This window comes from Cygnus olor, chromosome 22 (genome assembly GCF_009769625.2).
Source record: "Cygnus olor isolate bCygOlo1 chromosome 22, bCygOlo1.pri.v2, whole genome shotgun sequence".
NCBI lineage: Eukaryota > Metazoa > Chordata > Aves > Anseriformes > Anatidae > Cygnus > Cygnus olor.
The window spans coordinates 6,189,001-6,205,994 of NC_049190.1; the positions used below are offsets into that span (position 1 = coordinate 6,189,001).

General features: G+C 43.4%; 1 protein-coding gene across 9 annotated transcripts in view; it reads left to right on the top strand.

The window, feature by feature from the left end:
- Nucleotides 1-214: 214 nt before the first annotated feature.
- ARHGAP32 (Rho GTPase activating protein 32) overlaps nt 215-16,994 on the top strand; it is a 262,792-nt gene continuing 246,012 nt past the window's right edge. For 6 of the 9 annotated variants that reach the window (XM_040534596.1, XM_040534595.1, XM_040534604.1 and 3 more), the window contains exon 1: nt 215-478. The gene's annotated coding sequence lies outside the window, so the exon portion shown is untranslated. The remainder of the gene's footprint in view (nt 479-16,994) is intronic. The other 3 variants (XM_040534605.1, XM_040534607.1, XM_040534608.1) reach the window with 2 other exon arrangements.

Consider the following 16,994-nt stretch of genomic DNA (forward strand, 5'->3'; position numbering starts at 1 on the left):
ACCGCTCTCACCGTCCACTGTCTGCGCCCACCCTCAGCAGCCACACGACCCTCAGCCTCGCTGCGATCCCCCACGACTCCCCAGCCCCCCTGCAGAGCCCTCAGCACCACACAGAGCCCCCGCACCGGCCAATTCCCCTCCCTCCCCCCCAGCCGCCATCTCACGCCCCGCGCCCACCCTCCGCCACCCCGCTCAGCGCCCGCCCTTTCCCCGCGGCGGGGCGGAGCCGGGCAGGCGGCAGCAGCGCGCATGGGCCCCGCTGGCGGCCAGAGCCTTTCTCTGCGCCGCGGAGCGTGTGTTAGGGGGGCGTGTGCCGGCCGCGGCTCCCCCCGTCCACGGAGCGGTCCCGGGGCCGTTCCCCGCGGCTTGGGGCGCGTCGCCCCCTCACCTGCGACGACGACAGCGGCCATGTCGGGACGCGGCTGGTAGGCGGCGGTGAGGGCGCCCGGGCTCGGTTCCCCCGCGGCGGCGGAGCGAGGTGAGTGTGTGTGTGGGGGGGTTCTGCGATGTGGGGGGGGGGGGGGCTTTGTGACGGGGGGGGCTCCGTGATATTGGGGGCGGGGGAAGGGGGCTCTGTGATGGAGGGGGGACTCCCTGAGGAAGGGGAAGGGGGCGCCTCGTGTCGCGATAGCGCCGCGCATGTCGCGGAGGCGGTGCTGGGGTGGGGGCGGGGGCGAGGGGAGGGGGCGCGCGGGAGCTTTGTCAGCGGCTCTGGCCGTTAGCTGCCGGTTCCCCCCGCGAGGGAGGGCGAGAAAATGAATAAATAATAATTAAATAAATAAAGGCGCCCGGGGCTCTGTCTCGCGGCGGTGGTTTTGGGGGTTTTCGTCTTTTTTTGCTGGTTTTGGCCATCGTTTTTCTTCCCGTCCGCTGCGTTTTAGCGAGGGAGCCGACGCCGTCCCCCCGCGGTGTGTCTACGTCCCGTGTCGCCGACTCTGAGGGGAGGGAGGGGGTGTCGCGGCGAGCCCCGCCATCGCCAGGCGGCCGTTTGTGGAGAAATGAGGGATAATTTGGGTTTGGGTCCGCGTGGTGCCTTACAGCGCTCCCAGGCTTCGGGAGCACAGCACCGTGCCGGGCAGCCGCCGTCCAGCCTCGTTCTCCATTGTGCGAGGTGTCCTCTGTGACATTTACTGGGGCCGCTTAATGCCTTGTTAGACCCTTTCAGGTGCAGCGAAGACCCACGAGGGTGCTCAGCAGACCACGTCCGTACGATGCCATCACAGCGCCGTGAAGAGAACCGCGGGCACCGCGCTGTTGGAGGCGGCTTGGTCTGGAGTTTTGTCTTGGTTGGCTTTCACGCTGACCTGAGACAGGGATGTGAGCGGGGACAGCAGTGTAGGGTCTTGTAAGGAGAGATCCGTAATCTCTCTTTTGGGCTCTGGGCAAACAGTGGTGTCAGTTTGAGAAAAAGGTAAACGAGCCTTTGAAACTGGCAAGCGCGTGCCCATGTAGATCACCGTTTTCCTCTCACGAACGATGCGTCCCCGCGGTCCCATCTCTTTCTCCCCAGAATCCATCTCATGTCACAGTCTCCTGTTCCAGACTGCATTGGTGACTTTTGAATTCTAAGAAGGTGATGGGAAGAAGTCATTTTTTGTTACACTTCTGTACTTTCTACGTGAGATAGTGCAGAAAACAGCACTTTGGACAGGGACTTGGACAGCCTTCACTGTGGATGGGAGTCCAGTTTGTTGTGTTGGCCAATACTGTCACTGGGAAGAATGCAGTTCAGGGGATTAGGCGAAAAGGCGAGAAGTTAGAAGCTTAAAATATGCTATTTCGTTTCAAGAAAGGTATAATCTTGAAGAGAGAGATCCAGAAATGACAAGACACTCCTCTTTTGGTATGGAGCAGGATGATTAGGCTTTTGAGACTGTTACAAGAATATCTCTTGTCAAGTGTGTGAGTTCTGAGCAGGGGATAGGTACCTTTTCCACAGAATAGGGACAAATGTCCTACGTATGCTTATTTAATACCATGCAATTCATTTCCCGCTGCACAGATGTCTCTTCATTTCAGTTTTGCAAAATTAGGTTAGCCTTGACTGAGCAATTTATTTTGACTGGCAAGTAAAACATTATATATTCTTCATGATAAAGAGCAAGCAAATAGTTCTTGTGGTTGGACTGATCTGTTTTCGTGAAATGTATTGAAGGTTGCCAGCACCATACCAGAGTGTGTACCTTTGTATGTCTGATGATTTCGTGAAGTTTAAACATATTAAAGCCATCTGGAAGAATCAAAATCTTATTCCTTTGAGGACATATAGTGATTGAGGCAATGAAAGGGAAAAAAAATGGGATGAGAGTCTGGCAATATGGTTTGTAAAACCTATTATTTGGGGAAACAACGGAACTGAAAGTATTAATGCAGTATTAATACCGTGCATAATGTACAGAAATAGTAGTTCATTGCCAGAAGCAAATTATTGTTCAATAGTTCAGCTTGTGGTCTTAACATGGGATTTGTATACTTAAAGTATATTTATCAAACTTTTGAATAAGCAAAGAGCATCTGAGGCAGGTCAGCAGAACTGCCATTAAGGAATTGTTTTACTTTTTAGATTTTTCTGTATGTTTGTAGCTGAATGTTGCAATGGTTCTTGTGCCACTTGCTGATGGGTTGTGAAATGTTTGTATCCCAGTTCCTAACATTCTACTTTTCTGTAGTGCAAGTGAGGGGAAATACAATGATGTCAGTAAACTTAAGGGGGTGGGATTGTGGCAGTGAGGATCCCAGGGGGAGTGGAGGAAATCTGACTGGTAAAAAGGGGAACAGTGCTACTATGGCAATTTTCCCCTGGGCTTTCGTTTCTTTTGTGAACTTCTGTAAAGGAAATGTTATTTTGCCATTTGAAGGCATTGTTTTCCATGCAGTGTCAGACCATGTTATGGGGATGATTCCAGTGAACTTCTTCTCATTTCAAAACAAACAGGTCAAGCACAGTAATATATTTGTACAAAGATTCAGTGTGTTTTTCAGGAGTCCAATATACGTATTTCCAAAAATAAATGATGTTTTTCTTACTTTATTGTGGCTAGAGAAGTTTGTATAAGGCAGAAAAATTGCACTGGGTTCCCTTGTCCTTTGCTTCCTCCTCTCCACAAATAAGAGGAAGATGTTGGCCTCTTCATGAACTGGGTGATTATTTTCGTTTGTGCTTCCTCTCAAAATATTCTTATCAAAGTCATAGTTCCTATCTGACTCCAGTGGCTGTGAGCATGGCAGAAAGAAGCTATTGTCTCACAGTCGTTGCCTCGATACCATTTTGGGTGATTCCAGAGTATGGGCAGAAAAAGAAGATAGAAAGAGATGTAGGTAAATTTGTACATTTTACTTGCAAAAACCTGGACTGATTGCTCTCTTGGGACTGTGTGTGTTCTGTCAGGTGTAGCGTGTGTGGGGCCGGTTCCTTCACGCAGCTGTGCTCTTGAGCTGCAGCTCCGATTCCTGATTTCAGCCCTTGGTGGCCTGCAGCAGCAGCTTGTTCCAGCAGAGGCTGTGAGCTTTCTGATGGAGGGATTTTATGCACATCCGAGCTGAGAGGGTTCCTGGTAGACTCATTCTCCTCCGCCAGACGTAGGCAAGAATTTGAACTGAAAGGCAAGCGCCTTAAGTGACCATGCCTACAAGAAGGAATGCTGTTCAGCTTCGCTGTTCGGCTATGGTAGCTGCCCTGGAGAGGTCTAATACCGTAATGTGAAGTTAATGAATTAAAGTGTTTATCAACTTTTAAAATCCACAACAATTTTCACTGGAAAAAATAAGTCAGTTTGGTATCTGGTGTGAAGCAGGTCCACAAGTCTGGCCAGTCTGAGCATGTTGATTTTCATAGTGATTTCTATTGTAATGCTAATCTTTTGAAGTGGTTGGCTGTGCACTCTTAGCCAAAGTGAGAGAAGGGATGTGCATACCAGGGACGCTAAAGAGAGGCTGTTTTATTTATAGTTATTGTCATGTAAATTAGGTCTTCCAGCCAACCAGAATTTGGAGAATCCCATAACTTGTGGATATAATGGTCCAGCTGCAGGTCAGCAGCCATTCAATAATTGTGAGCCTGTCGGGCTGAAAGTGTTTCTTTTAAACATTAGTTTTGTGTTTGTGGGTTTTGTTTGTTTTTTAACCCGTATTATAGCTGAAAATACATCACCATCTTTGGTGTTGAACAATTAAAATTGGAAAACTTAATGGAATTTTCAATTTTTAATTGTTGTGTTGGGTAAAAAGGATAGGACGGCAGAGAAGCTGTCGTTCTCCGTTGATACAGCTATGCAGTGGTCATTTGAATCCTACTTCTGCTTTTATTGGTGACTTGCTGGGCTTCTCTGAACAGCTTTTCTGCATTGCCTCCATTTCTCCTGAGTAAAACTATGGAGATATATAGCCGGTATGGTACTCCGTGTGCATATGTTCCTATGTGTCCATGTGCTGCTTGAAGCCGGGTAAACTAGGTAAATCCTACTCAGAATGTGTATTTATTTCCTAGAAGTTGTTTTAGAAATACAGAGTAATGGAAAGTCTGAAAGAAATGTTCCAAGTTAATATCTTGCTGCAGATTATCCAGGCTGCAGCCGCACAGGGTTTCCCTCCTGTAAGGATTCCTGCCAGCCTCTCTGCTGGGGCTTCTGCCCTAGGAGCTACTGGGCTGGGGCTGTTCCTAAACACGCAAAGACTTCGTAACGTGCTTTGCTTATTTGGTGTTCTTTGTTCCTAGAGTCTCTACAAATACCCAGCTAGGCCAGCTTACTGTGTTTGTGTGTGTGTAGTGTTACGTTATTTGGAAGTGGGCAAAATAATTAAAAACTGCCCTTTGAAGTATTTAGTAAATTGGATTTGCTTTCCCAGCAGTGGACAGGAAGTTAATCGTGTCTAAGCTGATGTTGACTTTTGCAATCTGATTTTCCCTGAGAAGAAACTTTATTACCTAGTTGTTAAATGCACAGTTAATTAGGTGCTGATTGTTTAAGCTGATAAACCAATGCTACCAGGTTTACTGTAATCAGTTCGGTAAACGTGCCATATATGTGCTTCCTTATGTTGTCTTGCTTTCTGATTAAATTCAATATTAACTACCATCATTCTGACAATTTGAATATGGTTAGATTTGTTTTTCAGGTGATGATTATTGCGTTCACTGGCTGTTGTGTTGCTGTATCCTGACACGTGTAAGGCTGGAGTTTGTAGTGTCACCTATGGATGCTAGATGAAAATCAGGCTCTGCAGCTCCTTTTCCACCCATAATCCCCACTTGTAAAAACCATTGTTTTAGGAACCTGTGTTTTGTTTTATTTATTTATTTATTTATTTATTTATTTATTTTTGTTTTCCATAGCTTAACTGCAGCATTTTGAGCAAGTTCTCTTGATGCAGGTGAAGTCACTAGCTGAAGCAATAGTCCAGCATATGCTACTGATCAATGATTCATTCATCCTCCTGTCGTCATAATTGTTCTCTCTGATGAAGAATAGAAAAATGAATTGATCTAAGTGGGAGGGCCATTCTTCTGAGTCCGTACTATAATATGGTAAGAAGTTGAGACATCAGAGCTGCGGGTTTAGTGGTTTCTTTAGGTGGAGCTCACTGCCTCCTCCCCTTCTGTGCCCCGCTGCTGCTTTGGTGGCATCAGGTCCTCTCTAGAAGCTGTGATTGCTGCCCCTCCTTTCTCTTCCCTTGCCTTTCCACAGGTCAGCCTTTCACATTTGTGGATGGAAAGCATTGATTTAGTGTATGCATTATAACTCTAAGAATCAAAGGAATCGGGGTTTCTTCCTTTTCCACCATTAATTCATTAAATCAGGATGACGAGGAGTTTGGAGCCTGCCTTACCGTGGGTTTCAGGGTTCAGGTTAAGTGCTTAAATGCGCCTGAGGTTGTCACTGGATGGAGGGACACTCGGTCAGCCGCAGCCTGGGCTCTAGCCTTGTATCTCCTGATGGTGGATCTGTTGTGGTCACAGGATACCAAGCACGGTGCTTGGATAAACTCACTGCCATGGTGCCAATTTATCTTGTGGGTGTTTGTTTACTTTGTAAGCAGGCTTTATGCTAGATCAACAAGCTGTCAGTCCTCTGTTAGTTTTGATTCGGTCCTGTACCGGAACCATGCCTTACAGCAAGCGTAAAGGCACAAAGCAAATGAAAATTCTTACAGCAAAAGCATGTTCGGGTGACATCCCGTGCAGTGGGTCGGGCTCGTGGCAGTGGGTAGTTCAGCGGTATGCAGGCACGGTGGCGGTCCTACGGCCCCAGAACCAGGTTGTAGAGATGGGTGACAATGATTGAATTGCTCCGGGCAGCTTGCTTTTAAGATACAGGGATGAAAGATGGTATTCTAAAAGCTTTGTCATCACTTACTGGCAGATTGAGATAATCAGTTTTGCTAAAAATAACTTTGACAGGAAGGTGTTAGGTTCTTAGAAGTGATTTGAAAATTCTTGCTTCTTACAGAAAACCATCTTTAATCTTCTGTGTATCTCATTATCTGAGATATATTTATCACCAGCTAAACAAGTGTCTATTAAGATGTTAAAGCTTTGGGTTTTTTGTTTATTTTTTAGTAACAATGTTTCCTGGCAATTGGTAGATGAACTTTCCAGTCTCAATACTCACAATGCTCAAGGTGAGTGCGCAGGGTGAAAATAAATGATACTGTCCTTGGTGTTTTGAAAGCAGGTTGGTGTCTTTTCATGCCATTGTGAAAATAGAAGTGGCAGCAGGATTTGGAGAGCTAGGGGATCTGGCTTGATTTCCTTGCAGCTGGAGAAAGTAATCACGTTGTAGGTTGACCCTGACTCAAGGGAAGAGGAAAAAAACAAAAAATCCTGTGCAAGTAGGAAAAGAAGGAACAGAAGGGGTTTGGAAGGTAGATTTCTAGGAAACTTGGAAAAAAATGTGTAATTATGAAGATAATAGCTTGCAGGAGAGACTTCAGCTGGTTTAGGTCAACGTTTACGAGGATATAAGATGCAGAAGCTTATTTTTCAGAACTTGGCACTGGGTTGCTTTTGGAAGTGTTTGATTCCACATACGTTTTTAGTTTCCTTCAAACCTTTAGTTGTCTGTGACATATGAAGGATACAGCTCTTTCTAGATAACGTGAATGAGAGATTTTTAGAAGGCATGAGTTCTATACTGAAGACATAAGGCCAGGTAAGGCTAGTGGAGAACTCTGCTGTACACTTTCGTTGTAATCAATGGATTAATCAGCTGTGACGTGACCAAGTAGAACTTTCTATATTGGCAAAATCTGTTCCTGCGTAACTGGGTTTGTGACTGATCAGGGCGTTCCAGTGTTACAATTTGGGCATATTCGTGCTGACTTCACTGGGGTTGTACACAAGGCTAGCACAGGATATCCCGAGTTGGAGGGGAGCCATAGGGATCACTGAATCCATCTCATATTATGTATGTTGTTGTGGAAGGATGTAGCTGGAGAACTGCTCCTCTTGGAGCTTCATTTTTCTTATTGCGAGAGCCTTTGAATGTTTGCTGGGGTTTACTCTTTTTAGTCCTTGTTATGATTCATGAATGTCTTCATTAGATTTGATAGTGGCCAACCCATGTGCTCAAGTCTGAAGGCATGATTTATTTAAAAAAAAGAAAGAAAACAAAAGGCTTTGATACCTTTTGTGTTTAGAGTTTTACAAGGACCATCACTAGAGAGTCAACTCCCACCTGCTAGGAACCATCAATCTGTACTTCAGTAGCTACTTCCAGTACTTGTCCTTACGGTTTTCATCTCACCCCTTGCTCTCTGGCTGTGATACAAGCTGTGAAAATTTCAGGGTTGGGGTGTTATTGTTTGTTTTCAATGTGTACGCATACATGTGTGTGTTATTTTAAAGTTGCTGACAGGCATCACTTTTGCACTAAAATGTGTAGAATCTTACAAAATTCACAAAAGAGTTCATATAAAACAAAAAAAATCTTTGATACAGTAAGTAAACCAAAGTGCATTGATCCTTCCTCACTTGTACGTATATGCAGAAGCGTAAAATGTTTGCTGGAGGTTGATTCAATAGTTTACTGAATCAATAGTTTTATTTCACAAAAAGTTCTGATAATTTATTCTTGAAGTGTAAATGAGATTCCATAGTCCTTCAGTTGCATGATGCATAAGGCAAGCCTCAGATGTGAAGTTCAGCCACTGGTAACTGCTGCAGCTTATTTCATTGAAGAAACAGGAACAAAAGTTTGTTTGTAACTACGCTGGAACTGAGAACAAAGGCTGGGAGGACCTTTGAACCTTTGTGGCTGTGCATCTGAAGGAGGAATTGTTCAAGAATGGGAAAAACTGCCAGAAGACCAGAGATCTGCTTTCTCCTACATCTTTCTACAGCAGGGTTTAATGACCACATTTAAAGGAGAAAAAAATAAGTTAGTTAATTGGAAGACTTCCTTACTTGTTCTTCCCACCAAGCTCTGGTTTGATAATTAGGTATGCAGGAATGGTAATTCTATCACTTTGTTTGTGTTTATTTTTATTGAGGCAAGTTTTAAAAAGATGTTTCCATGGGCCTTTTTTGTTGTTGTTATTGTTGTTTTTCGAAGAAATCTTGGTGATTGATAGCATCTTTAAATGTTTTTCGTTGTTTTTCTCCCCCCCCCTTGTGTGTGTGTTCTGTGCAAATAAATCTGGTCTAGGAAGCAATTTGTTTCCCTGCTTACTGGTGGTGGTCTAATTGCACAATTACGTTTCATTCTGCAATGGCTGTCTCCCCAAGGAAGACAGGAAGGAATAATCAGTGTTCGGAAGAAATTGCTACTTCTCTGCACAATGAGTTGACTGGTGCCTTGAGGGTTGCGGCATCCAGCGGGTTGTCCAGCATAAAGGGAGCTTCAGGCAGCAATTTGGGCCATGTCATTCACCTCCGTGTTTTTACAAGGCTTGAAGGTAGGATGGGCAGTACTGAAAGAATATTTTCCCTAAATACCTTCATGCAGAGGGAGAGAAACCACAGTATTGAGTGTTTATTAATTTTTCCTTGAGTAATGAACATAACACACCAGCTGGAAAAAAACACGGTTGTTCGTTTGTGTTTCTCAGTCCGCACACGCAGCTCGTGAGTGTGCTTAGGCATGTCGGGTTTCATGTCTGCCTCTTTTTCGTGCTGTGCTGTCCTGGGACTGTTCAGGCAGAAGGGAAGGGCTGGGGTTACCCCCACGCAGTCTCGGAAACGGAGCCAGCTCTGCCTTGCAACCTGTGACTCGTAAGGAAGGTGCCGGGAGGTCAGCACGGCCTGAGCCCTGCTGGCCTGCCCGGCTGTGTTGGGGCGCTGCTGGAGAGGGCTCGCCCGGTGGCTGCGGCCAGCCCGGCCTGCCGGAGCATCGTGCAGGGTGCTCGCCGGCCTCCTGCTCCCCGGAAGAGCACAGAAAGAATTGGAAAAGATATAAATACCCAAAAGAGGATTAGCAAGCAGGCATGTTTTAGCTGGCAGATGAGCATTTCAGGCATTGATTCTGCTCGCTGCTAGAGAGGAACGCAGCCTGCTTATTTTTCTGGAGTGTTAAATTCTTTTCTTTTTACTTTTTCCTTCTCTTTTTGTAGTTTATTTGTCTTGTGTAGGTGTGTGTTTTTCTTTGAAGGTGTGTGTGCATGGTTGCATTGAAGTTTTTGTCGATTCTTGTGTTGTATGTTCACCCTGCCTTCTCCCCTGTCCCACGTGGCAGGGGATCTCAGGGTAACTTGTCCTCCTCCGAGCCTTTGCCTGCGGTTTCTGTAAGATTAGCTGTGCTACAGGGAAATTCCTGCTCCTGTCTGCTGGGCAGTATGGAAAGCCTGCCTCCCAGGGGCATGGGAAAACTACGGTCCTTGTCCTTTTATCTTTGAAGTTCTTCACGGCGTTATAGTTGTTGTCACTGTACCTTCTGATTCTTCCCCTGTTGATGTACAGCAGCTTGAAATGCTCAAGTAACCTCTCATTTTTTAAAAGCGTTTCACTATGGGGAGTGTTCTTTAGCTAATTTTTTCAAGTCAGCCATACACAGAGCAATTGCAAGTTGCATAATGAAGCCAATAGATCCTTGGCTACTTAGTTATGTAGATGTATTGTATTAATTTGGGGAGAACTCGGCTTCCTAGAATAGTGCTTAGCTGCTTTCTGAACATTTTCACCTAGATTACAAAACTTTTCAGGCTTGCATCATTCAGCATAGGTACCCCTTGCGTTTCCTGTTTGTCAAATGCCAATTGTAAAAATTAAACCACAGTTAACTTCTAAGATTAAAAAAGGAAATGAAAACATAGAGATCAGTGTTTTAGAAAACTTAATTTGTCAGTTCTTATCGGTACAAAACATGTGTGTGGAGGAGGGTTGCCATATGGCTGCTAAATATAACACAACTTTCTCCTGAGAGCAGTCTAAAAAGTACAGAAGTTCGCAATCTGGGATCTGTGTTTTTAATATGAAAGTGCCTCAGATTTTAAGAATCTTGTGGGTGCAAACTAAGGTAATGGGAATAGAGCCAAAAGGTAATCCAATAAAATTTAAGTATTTCCTGTGAAGAGGTGATGTTGGCTGACACACCGGTGAGATGCTCTGCGTCTCGCAGATACCTGACCCTTTGTTAGCGATTTCTTTAATTGCAGGGTGTTTGTTAGTAGCAGCGCAGGTTACGTCAGTTGTCAGTGCTCCCTACCCTCCAGGTCCAAGAGCTGGTGTTCTTGCTTTCCTTTTTTGCACTGTTACATCCCACCGCCGAGGTGCTGGGGAGCTTGGTCTCTGGCTGTTGGTGTTGGAACCAGGAAGACGTGGTTGTGGTGGCAAGGCTTGAGGATAGGTGTTCTGTTTTTTTTTTTTTTAAGTTTGTGTTATTTCTACTCAGCTTTCATGTTTTTATGGAGATGCTGTCAAAGTACAGCATCTAAGAATATAAATGTAATTAAAACCTGGTAACATTTGTAATAAATGGTTTACTGTGTGTATGCGTGTATCCGAAGCAAGTGAAAAGTAGCAGTACACATTCGGTAACACAAAGTCTACTTAGATTGCAGCTGTGGGCATTTTTGAAAAGTATTTTGCTGTAGAGGTCAGTCATGTCCTGATGGGAAAAAGTCTATGAAGAAAGCAGAACTCTAACATAATTGTGATATATTTATTTTTATCTCCTCCCTATGCTGACACCCTGCCTGCTCTCTTCCGAAGCTTTACGCTAGGCATTCCTGCTTCGTGTAACATAAATTGTGTATAATCTAAAAACTAAGGGCACGTTATTCTGAACAGGCTTTGACAGTTCAAGTTAAGAGTTAAAAAGTTTTGAGTGGAGACATCCAAAATAGGTATTGAATTTCTGATTTAGCAAAGCACTTCAGAAGATGTCTAATGTTGACGCGAGTAGGGCTGCATATGGGATAAAAGGCGTTGCTGAATTGAGGCAGAAATATCTGATAGGAAAAGCTTATCCTGGAAAAGAATCAGAAGAGAAACTATATTGGTTATATTCCTTAAGGCCTTTAAAATATTTCAAAGGGATGAGTATAGATTTACTGATGGGGTTTTGGTGACTAAAAATGCAGTTATGCAAATCACAGCTTGTTGGGGCAGGGAGAAATTCATTTATGCACTTGAGCACATGTGTTCTTTCACTGTTTGCTCTATGAAGTTGAATTATAGACAACAAAAATGCACTTTGTTGTTCCTTAATAATAAATAACAGCATAGCAGTTTTGATCTTCAAAGCGCTGCTCAGACCTTAATTAATCTTCATAATAGTCCTTTGAGAGAATTAAAAATGCTCCCTACCCTTCTGGACAAGGAACTCCTTAACGTGGAGATGGGAGAGGATTCTCTAGGGGCCATATTGTCAGCGAGTGCTGGGACAGTTGCTCAGAAATTCCTGGCACTGGGTGCTTCGCCTCCTTCTTGAGGCTGTGTTGCTTCTCTTATTGAAGTGTTACAATTTCAAAAAAATTTGAATATGCGTAAAGAAATGCAGTTCTACATTCTTTGTGTACTTTTGGATTTCCTTCTGAGTGCTAGTGCTTATGCATATGCATGTTGGAATTTCCCTTCTGAATATTCCCATAGGCACGAAGTGCTAAAGGCGTGTGCCTGCATACATGTGCGCTGCTGAGAGCAGGGATGAGAACAGGTATGTAAAACTGCACCTCAGAAAACCCAGGTCATAACTTTTTTGTTACAGGAGTGGCAAATAAAAGGATATATGGCCCTGGAATCTGTGGGGTGTATGACATATTACAGGGAGAAAGCGTGACTCAGTCTCCCTTGTCTAATCTTCCTAGTTCTTTATCAGGTTTAACACAAGGAGAAGAGGAATTAATAAGATACTCAATTTTCAAGGTTTTTTTTTCGTAGGTAATTGTTAATTTGCCTTCTAAAACAGATTTAAAGAATACACCCCTGTTTGAAAACCTGTAGCCTACGTAACTGGGTGGGCTTGTTGCTACTGAAGACCAAGGTCTCAGAATGCTAGCTGCCGTGAGAAATGCCTAAATGTGACGCAGGATTCCTGTCTGTTAGATTCTGACGTATTAGACCCAAGGTCAGAATGATTAATAATCTTTTCTAAACTCAGGATAGTTTTGCATATACTGGGATGCTTCAAAATACCAAGTAGCCCCTGACTGATGTTTTTATAATGAACTCCAGATTTGACATAAAGCATCGTAATTTCTGCTGGAGGTTGCGCCAATTTGCATGAGGAATGAACGTGGGCCTGTGTAGCAAAGCAGAACGTTGACAACCCGTTAAACAGGCTTGAAGAATTCTTAAGCTAGGTCAGCAGAATCCTCTAAGTAATGCCAGAAAGCCCTGTTATACTTAACCTGGTGACCTTGTCATCTCGGAGGAGCTTGCTGACAGCGTGATGCTTTCAGCTTTGTTTGGTGAAGGGCTTCTCAGCATTCCCCGCTGTGGTTCAGGAGTTCCTAATTATTTGGTACAAGCCTTCTGAGGAGGAATCTGTGAAATGATTTACATTGCATTTCTAGAGAATAGAAAAGGTAATGATTTCAGCTGACTCAAGGGTAAATATGAATCCTGTGATTTGTTTGGAGTAGAAAATGCAAAATAAAATGTCCATTTGGGAAAGCTGTTATGTTTTCAGAGTTCTGAACTGTGTAGTCTTGTGTTATAAGTTACATCGAGATTTTTATTAGGGAAAAAAATGCAAATAATGTGTTTTCCTATGCTGGGCTCAGGAGTTCTGTTCTTCTGTTCTGTTTTCTGATACGTGAGAGCAGCAAATCTTGTTTTGATGGAGGGCAGAAAACTTCCAAGTTAGGAAACTGGAGTCCCATAATCTATAAAGTGCGTAACCCCAAATCTTCTCTAGGTCTGCTGTCTAGGGAATGACTTCTGGAAGCTGCTGAAGCGTGCACAGACTGATAAATTGGGCATCAGCAAATGAGTCAGAAAATAACTTGTGTGTTGTAGTTTCTTAGGCACTGTGGCAAAAAGGAAAGTTATTGGTAATTGAAGAACCACGTTATTCTGGACCATCTGTATCTGATGACTGATAAGTGAAATTTGGTGGGTTAAGCTTTCAAAAGAGCCTACATCTGATGCCTTTCTGAAGAATACGCTACAAAAATGCTCCTGGTTTGAAATAACTTTCGGGGGGTATGAACTTGAACACCTTTCAAAAGTTTTTATAGCCATTTCTCCAAATTCAGTAGCTTCAGTAAGATAGTAATAAGAGTGTTTTTGTTGGTGGTTGTTGTGATTTTTGTTGTTGTTTTTGTTTTTGGGGCCCAGAAATTAATTCCAGACATTTAGCGTGTGCGCACACGTGTCCTGCATACCTCTGACAAAGGTAGGTTTTTTTTGTCCTTCCTGGAATGAGTTCTTGATGCTGCGTCATAGCAAACTTCTTTGAGAGTGGAGAGACTGGGGTATTTCCTTACAATAAAATCTCATTTCTGGTTAACATAGCGAGCGTTACTAATGCTTCACCTACCCAGGACTTTTACAGATGAAGGTGGAAGTATTCGACACCTTAATGCCCAGTCACGCGTAGATGAAGTAAGCAAAACATTAGCTCTTAAATCTTCTAATTCTTGCTTGAATTTTGCTAGACAATGATAATGTGTGAGGGGCTTGACTGTGTGTGAAAGAGACAAAGATCTTGAAATTACATTTAACGTTCCAAAATATCATCATGGGCAACTTGTTCTTCCCAAGTGCTGCATATTTCAAATCTAACAAATCTATCTAGTTTTCAAAGGCTAACGCTTCCAACACTTCACAGAAGATCTTGTAAAACACGTAAAAGAGATGCATGGATTTTTGGAGTTGATTCGGAAGGCGTGAGGTCAGCGAGTGTGCCAATCGATAACGGAAATTGATCGGTCTTCCAATAACGCAGAAGAGCTCCGTGAGGTTCTTGTCACTTAAGATAGTGACAAAAACATCTTTGTTTTTTAAAGTGGGGGTAGTGTGTGGGTTCAGTAACTAGTCTGATGTGTAACAGCACCATTTTTTTTTTTTCAGAATACCTGGGTGCCTTCTAGCAGCTGAACCTGCGCGCTGTGGGCTCGCTCACCTCTTTGAAAGGGCCGTTGTGCTTTCAGCACGGCTTAGAGCAAGCTACTCCCTGCGTGTGAGGGGAATAGGGAGAACGTGTAGCTTTAGAGAACGCTTTTTGAATGATGATTTGGTAGGGTTGTTTGCTGACTGACATATGGTCTGACATACGGTGCTATTTACCACCTCAGTGTCTGAACTTACAGGGAAATGGTTATTTATTTATTTATTTTACATCTAACTCTATTAAGTATTTGTAGACATCTTCCAACAGTATCCTGGCCAAATCAATTTACAGTTTATTTTTCTTCTGTTTGTCCCATCTGTTTGTGACTGTTTGTTTTTTCTTCTTTTTGTGTTGTAAATAGATTTCAGTACTTCAAGGGCTGAGGGTCTCAGGAACGGCTAACACTTGCAAATCGCTCAACTTTTACCTGCAGCCTTCGAGGTGTTAGGTTTCTCACCTTCCTATGAGATGGAAATGTATGCCAGGCTAAATTGCTCGGTAGTATAAAGTCTGGTGTTACCTCTTTCAAAGTCATCCTAGTTCTCCCCAGAAAAAAAAAATAAAATAAAATTTAGAAACAGTAATGGGGGAGGGGGGATGATGTCAGAGGTGCTGGTTTTTGCTGAAAATCTGTTCTAGGATGGAAGAGGGGAAAAATGACATGAAACAAGGGTATCTTAAAACCTAGGCAAAAGTATCTGTGGCCAGTGGAGTTTCTGGAAGAATACAGTGCAGCTTTCAGCACTGGAAGAAGATGCTGAAATGGAAAAGCTTTTCTTTGGATGCTTGCAGGATGACTCCTGGTACCACAGAAGCTGCTGTCAGATTTCTCTTCCAGCTGGACCTGTACAGGAGTCGCAATGAGACTACTCTTTTGTTCATTTGTTTTATTACTGCTTTTTCAACAACTGCTTTAAGTGTAGTTCCTTAAGCATATGCATAGCTGCATTTCTTAAAAACATGAGGACAAATGAAGCAAATGCTCAAGCATGGATTTATACCAGAGAGAGATGAAGAAAGGGCTTGAAATTTCCATGGGAAATGTATACAAACAGTTTGAGAAATTTTCTTCTATTCTGGTTCTACTTTTGTCTTCCCTGTTCTCATTGGGAACAGCCTGATAGAAATATGGATATATATTTCCATTAAAACTGTCAGAATTTTTTCCTGTCTGTCCCATGTCACTTTGAGTAATCAGTCACCTTGTGATTGTTCACATTGATAGAAAGCAATGCTGGACCTTGTTTTGTCTTTTTTTTTTTTCCCTTCAGCCTCTAAGGTAATGATATTAACAGTTTTAACTAATAAATGTGTTATAAACTTGTTTAAATTGCTATGTTTGACGCTTAAATGTATAGCTGGTAGGTAAATTTGAAGCAAATAGCTTCTAGCTTCCACCAATTTCCCCTATTTCAACTCTTTCCAAATATTTTCTACTTATATGAAGCTTTGTGAAGATTAAAAGTTCAAAACTGAAAAATCTGCACAGATTTTTCATTTACAAAATTGTTTCTTAAAATGATTTTCAATGGAAAAGTTGTTAAGTATGTGGGGACTAAAGGGTAATGCAAGGTAGGATGATGCAATGATGGGTGATGTGGTATTTTAAAGATACTAACGCAAACAGTGGAAGCAGATTTTTCCTGACATTGAAAGAGACAATTCAAAAGAGAATTGATTAGCCCCACTGTAAACACTTTCATCTACGGGTTGACAATGGAACTTCAGCACTGAGAGAGGCTATTGCTTTAACGAAGTATAGCAAGAAAATATGCCAAACTGTGAGCAAGTGGGTGTAACTTCCCTCCTGTCCCTAGGGCCGCACGCTGTCCGTGCGGGTAGCGCACAGGGAAAACGAGAGCGATGCAGGGGCACGGAGGCAGCGCGGCTCCTGACGGGGGCTGAAGGGGCTCCAGCAGGTTCTTGCATTAGCCCACTGCCTCGCCTTACAAACCCGTTTGTAGGCATTTTGCTATTTTCTCAGCTGCAGGACTTAACAGGCACCCCTTAACAGGGTCTGTGTTTTGTTGTTCTGGAGCCTGGGGCTTTAGGGGGTGGGGGGTGGTTGGTTTGGTTTTGGTTTAAAGCCTTTTTACCCTTTTATCTGGGGGATAAACTAGAGAATCCGTTACTTGTGTGAAGCACTTGTTCGGCGTGGTTTTCTCAGTCTTGGGCCCTGTCGTTCAATTTCAGTGTTTCTTAAGTGAAAGATTGAGCTCTTTACAGTAAAACGTGTAAAGAAACCCTCTAAAATGTTGTTAAAGCATCTGGCAGATGTAATACAGAGCTCCACGCAGATAAAGATGTTAAGAGGCTTTCTTCACTGTATAAAATGTCCTCACAGAAGAGTTCCAGTGAGGGCTCACACACTTCGGTAAGCTTACAACGCGAACACAACTGCACGCCTTCTGTGGGAGACATCAAAGACCGCTTGTTTGTCTTCTCCCCCACCACAACTTTGTGCTGTCCTAGGTTTGCCAAATGGCATTTCTCTGATTGTATTCA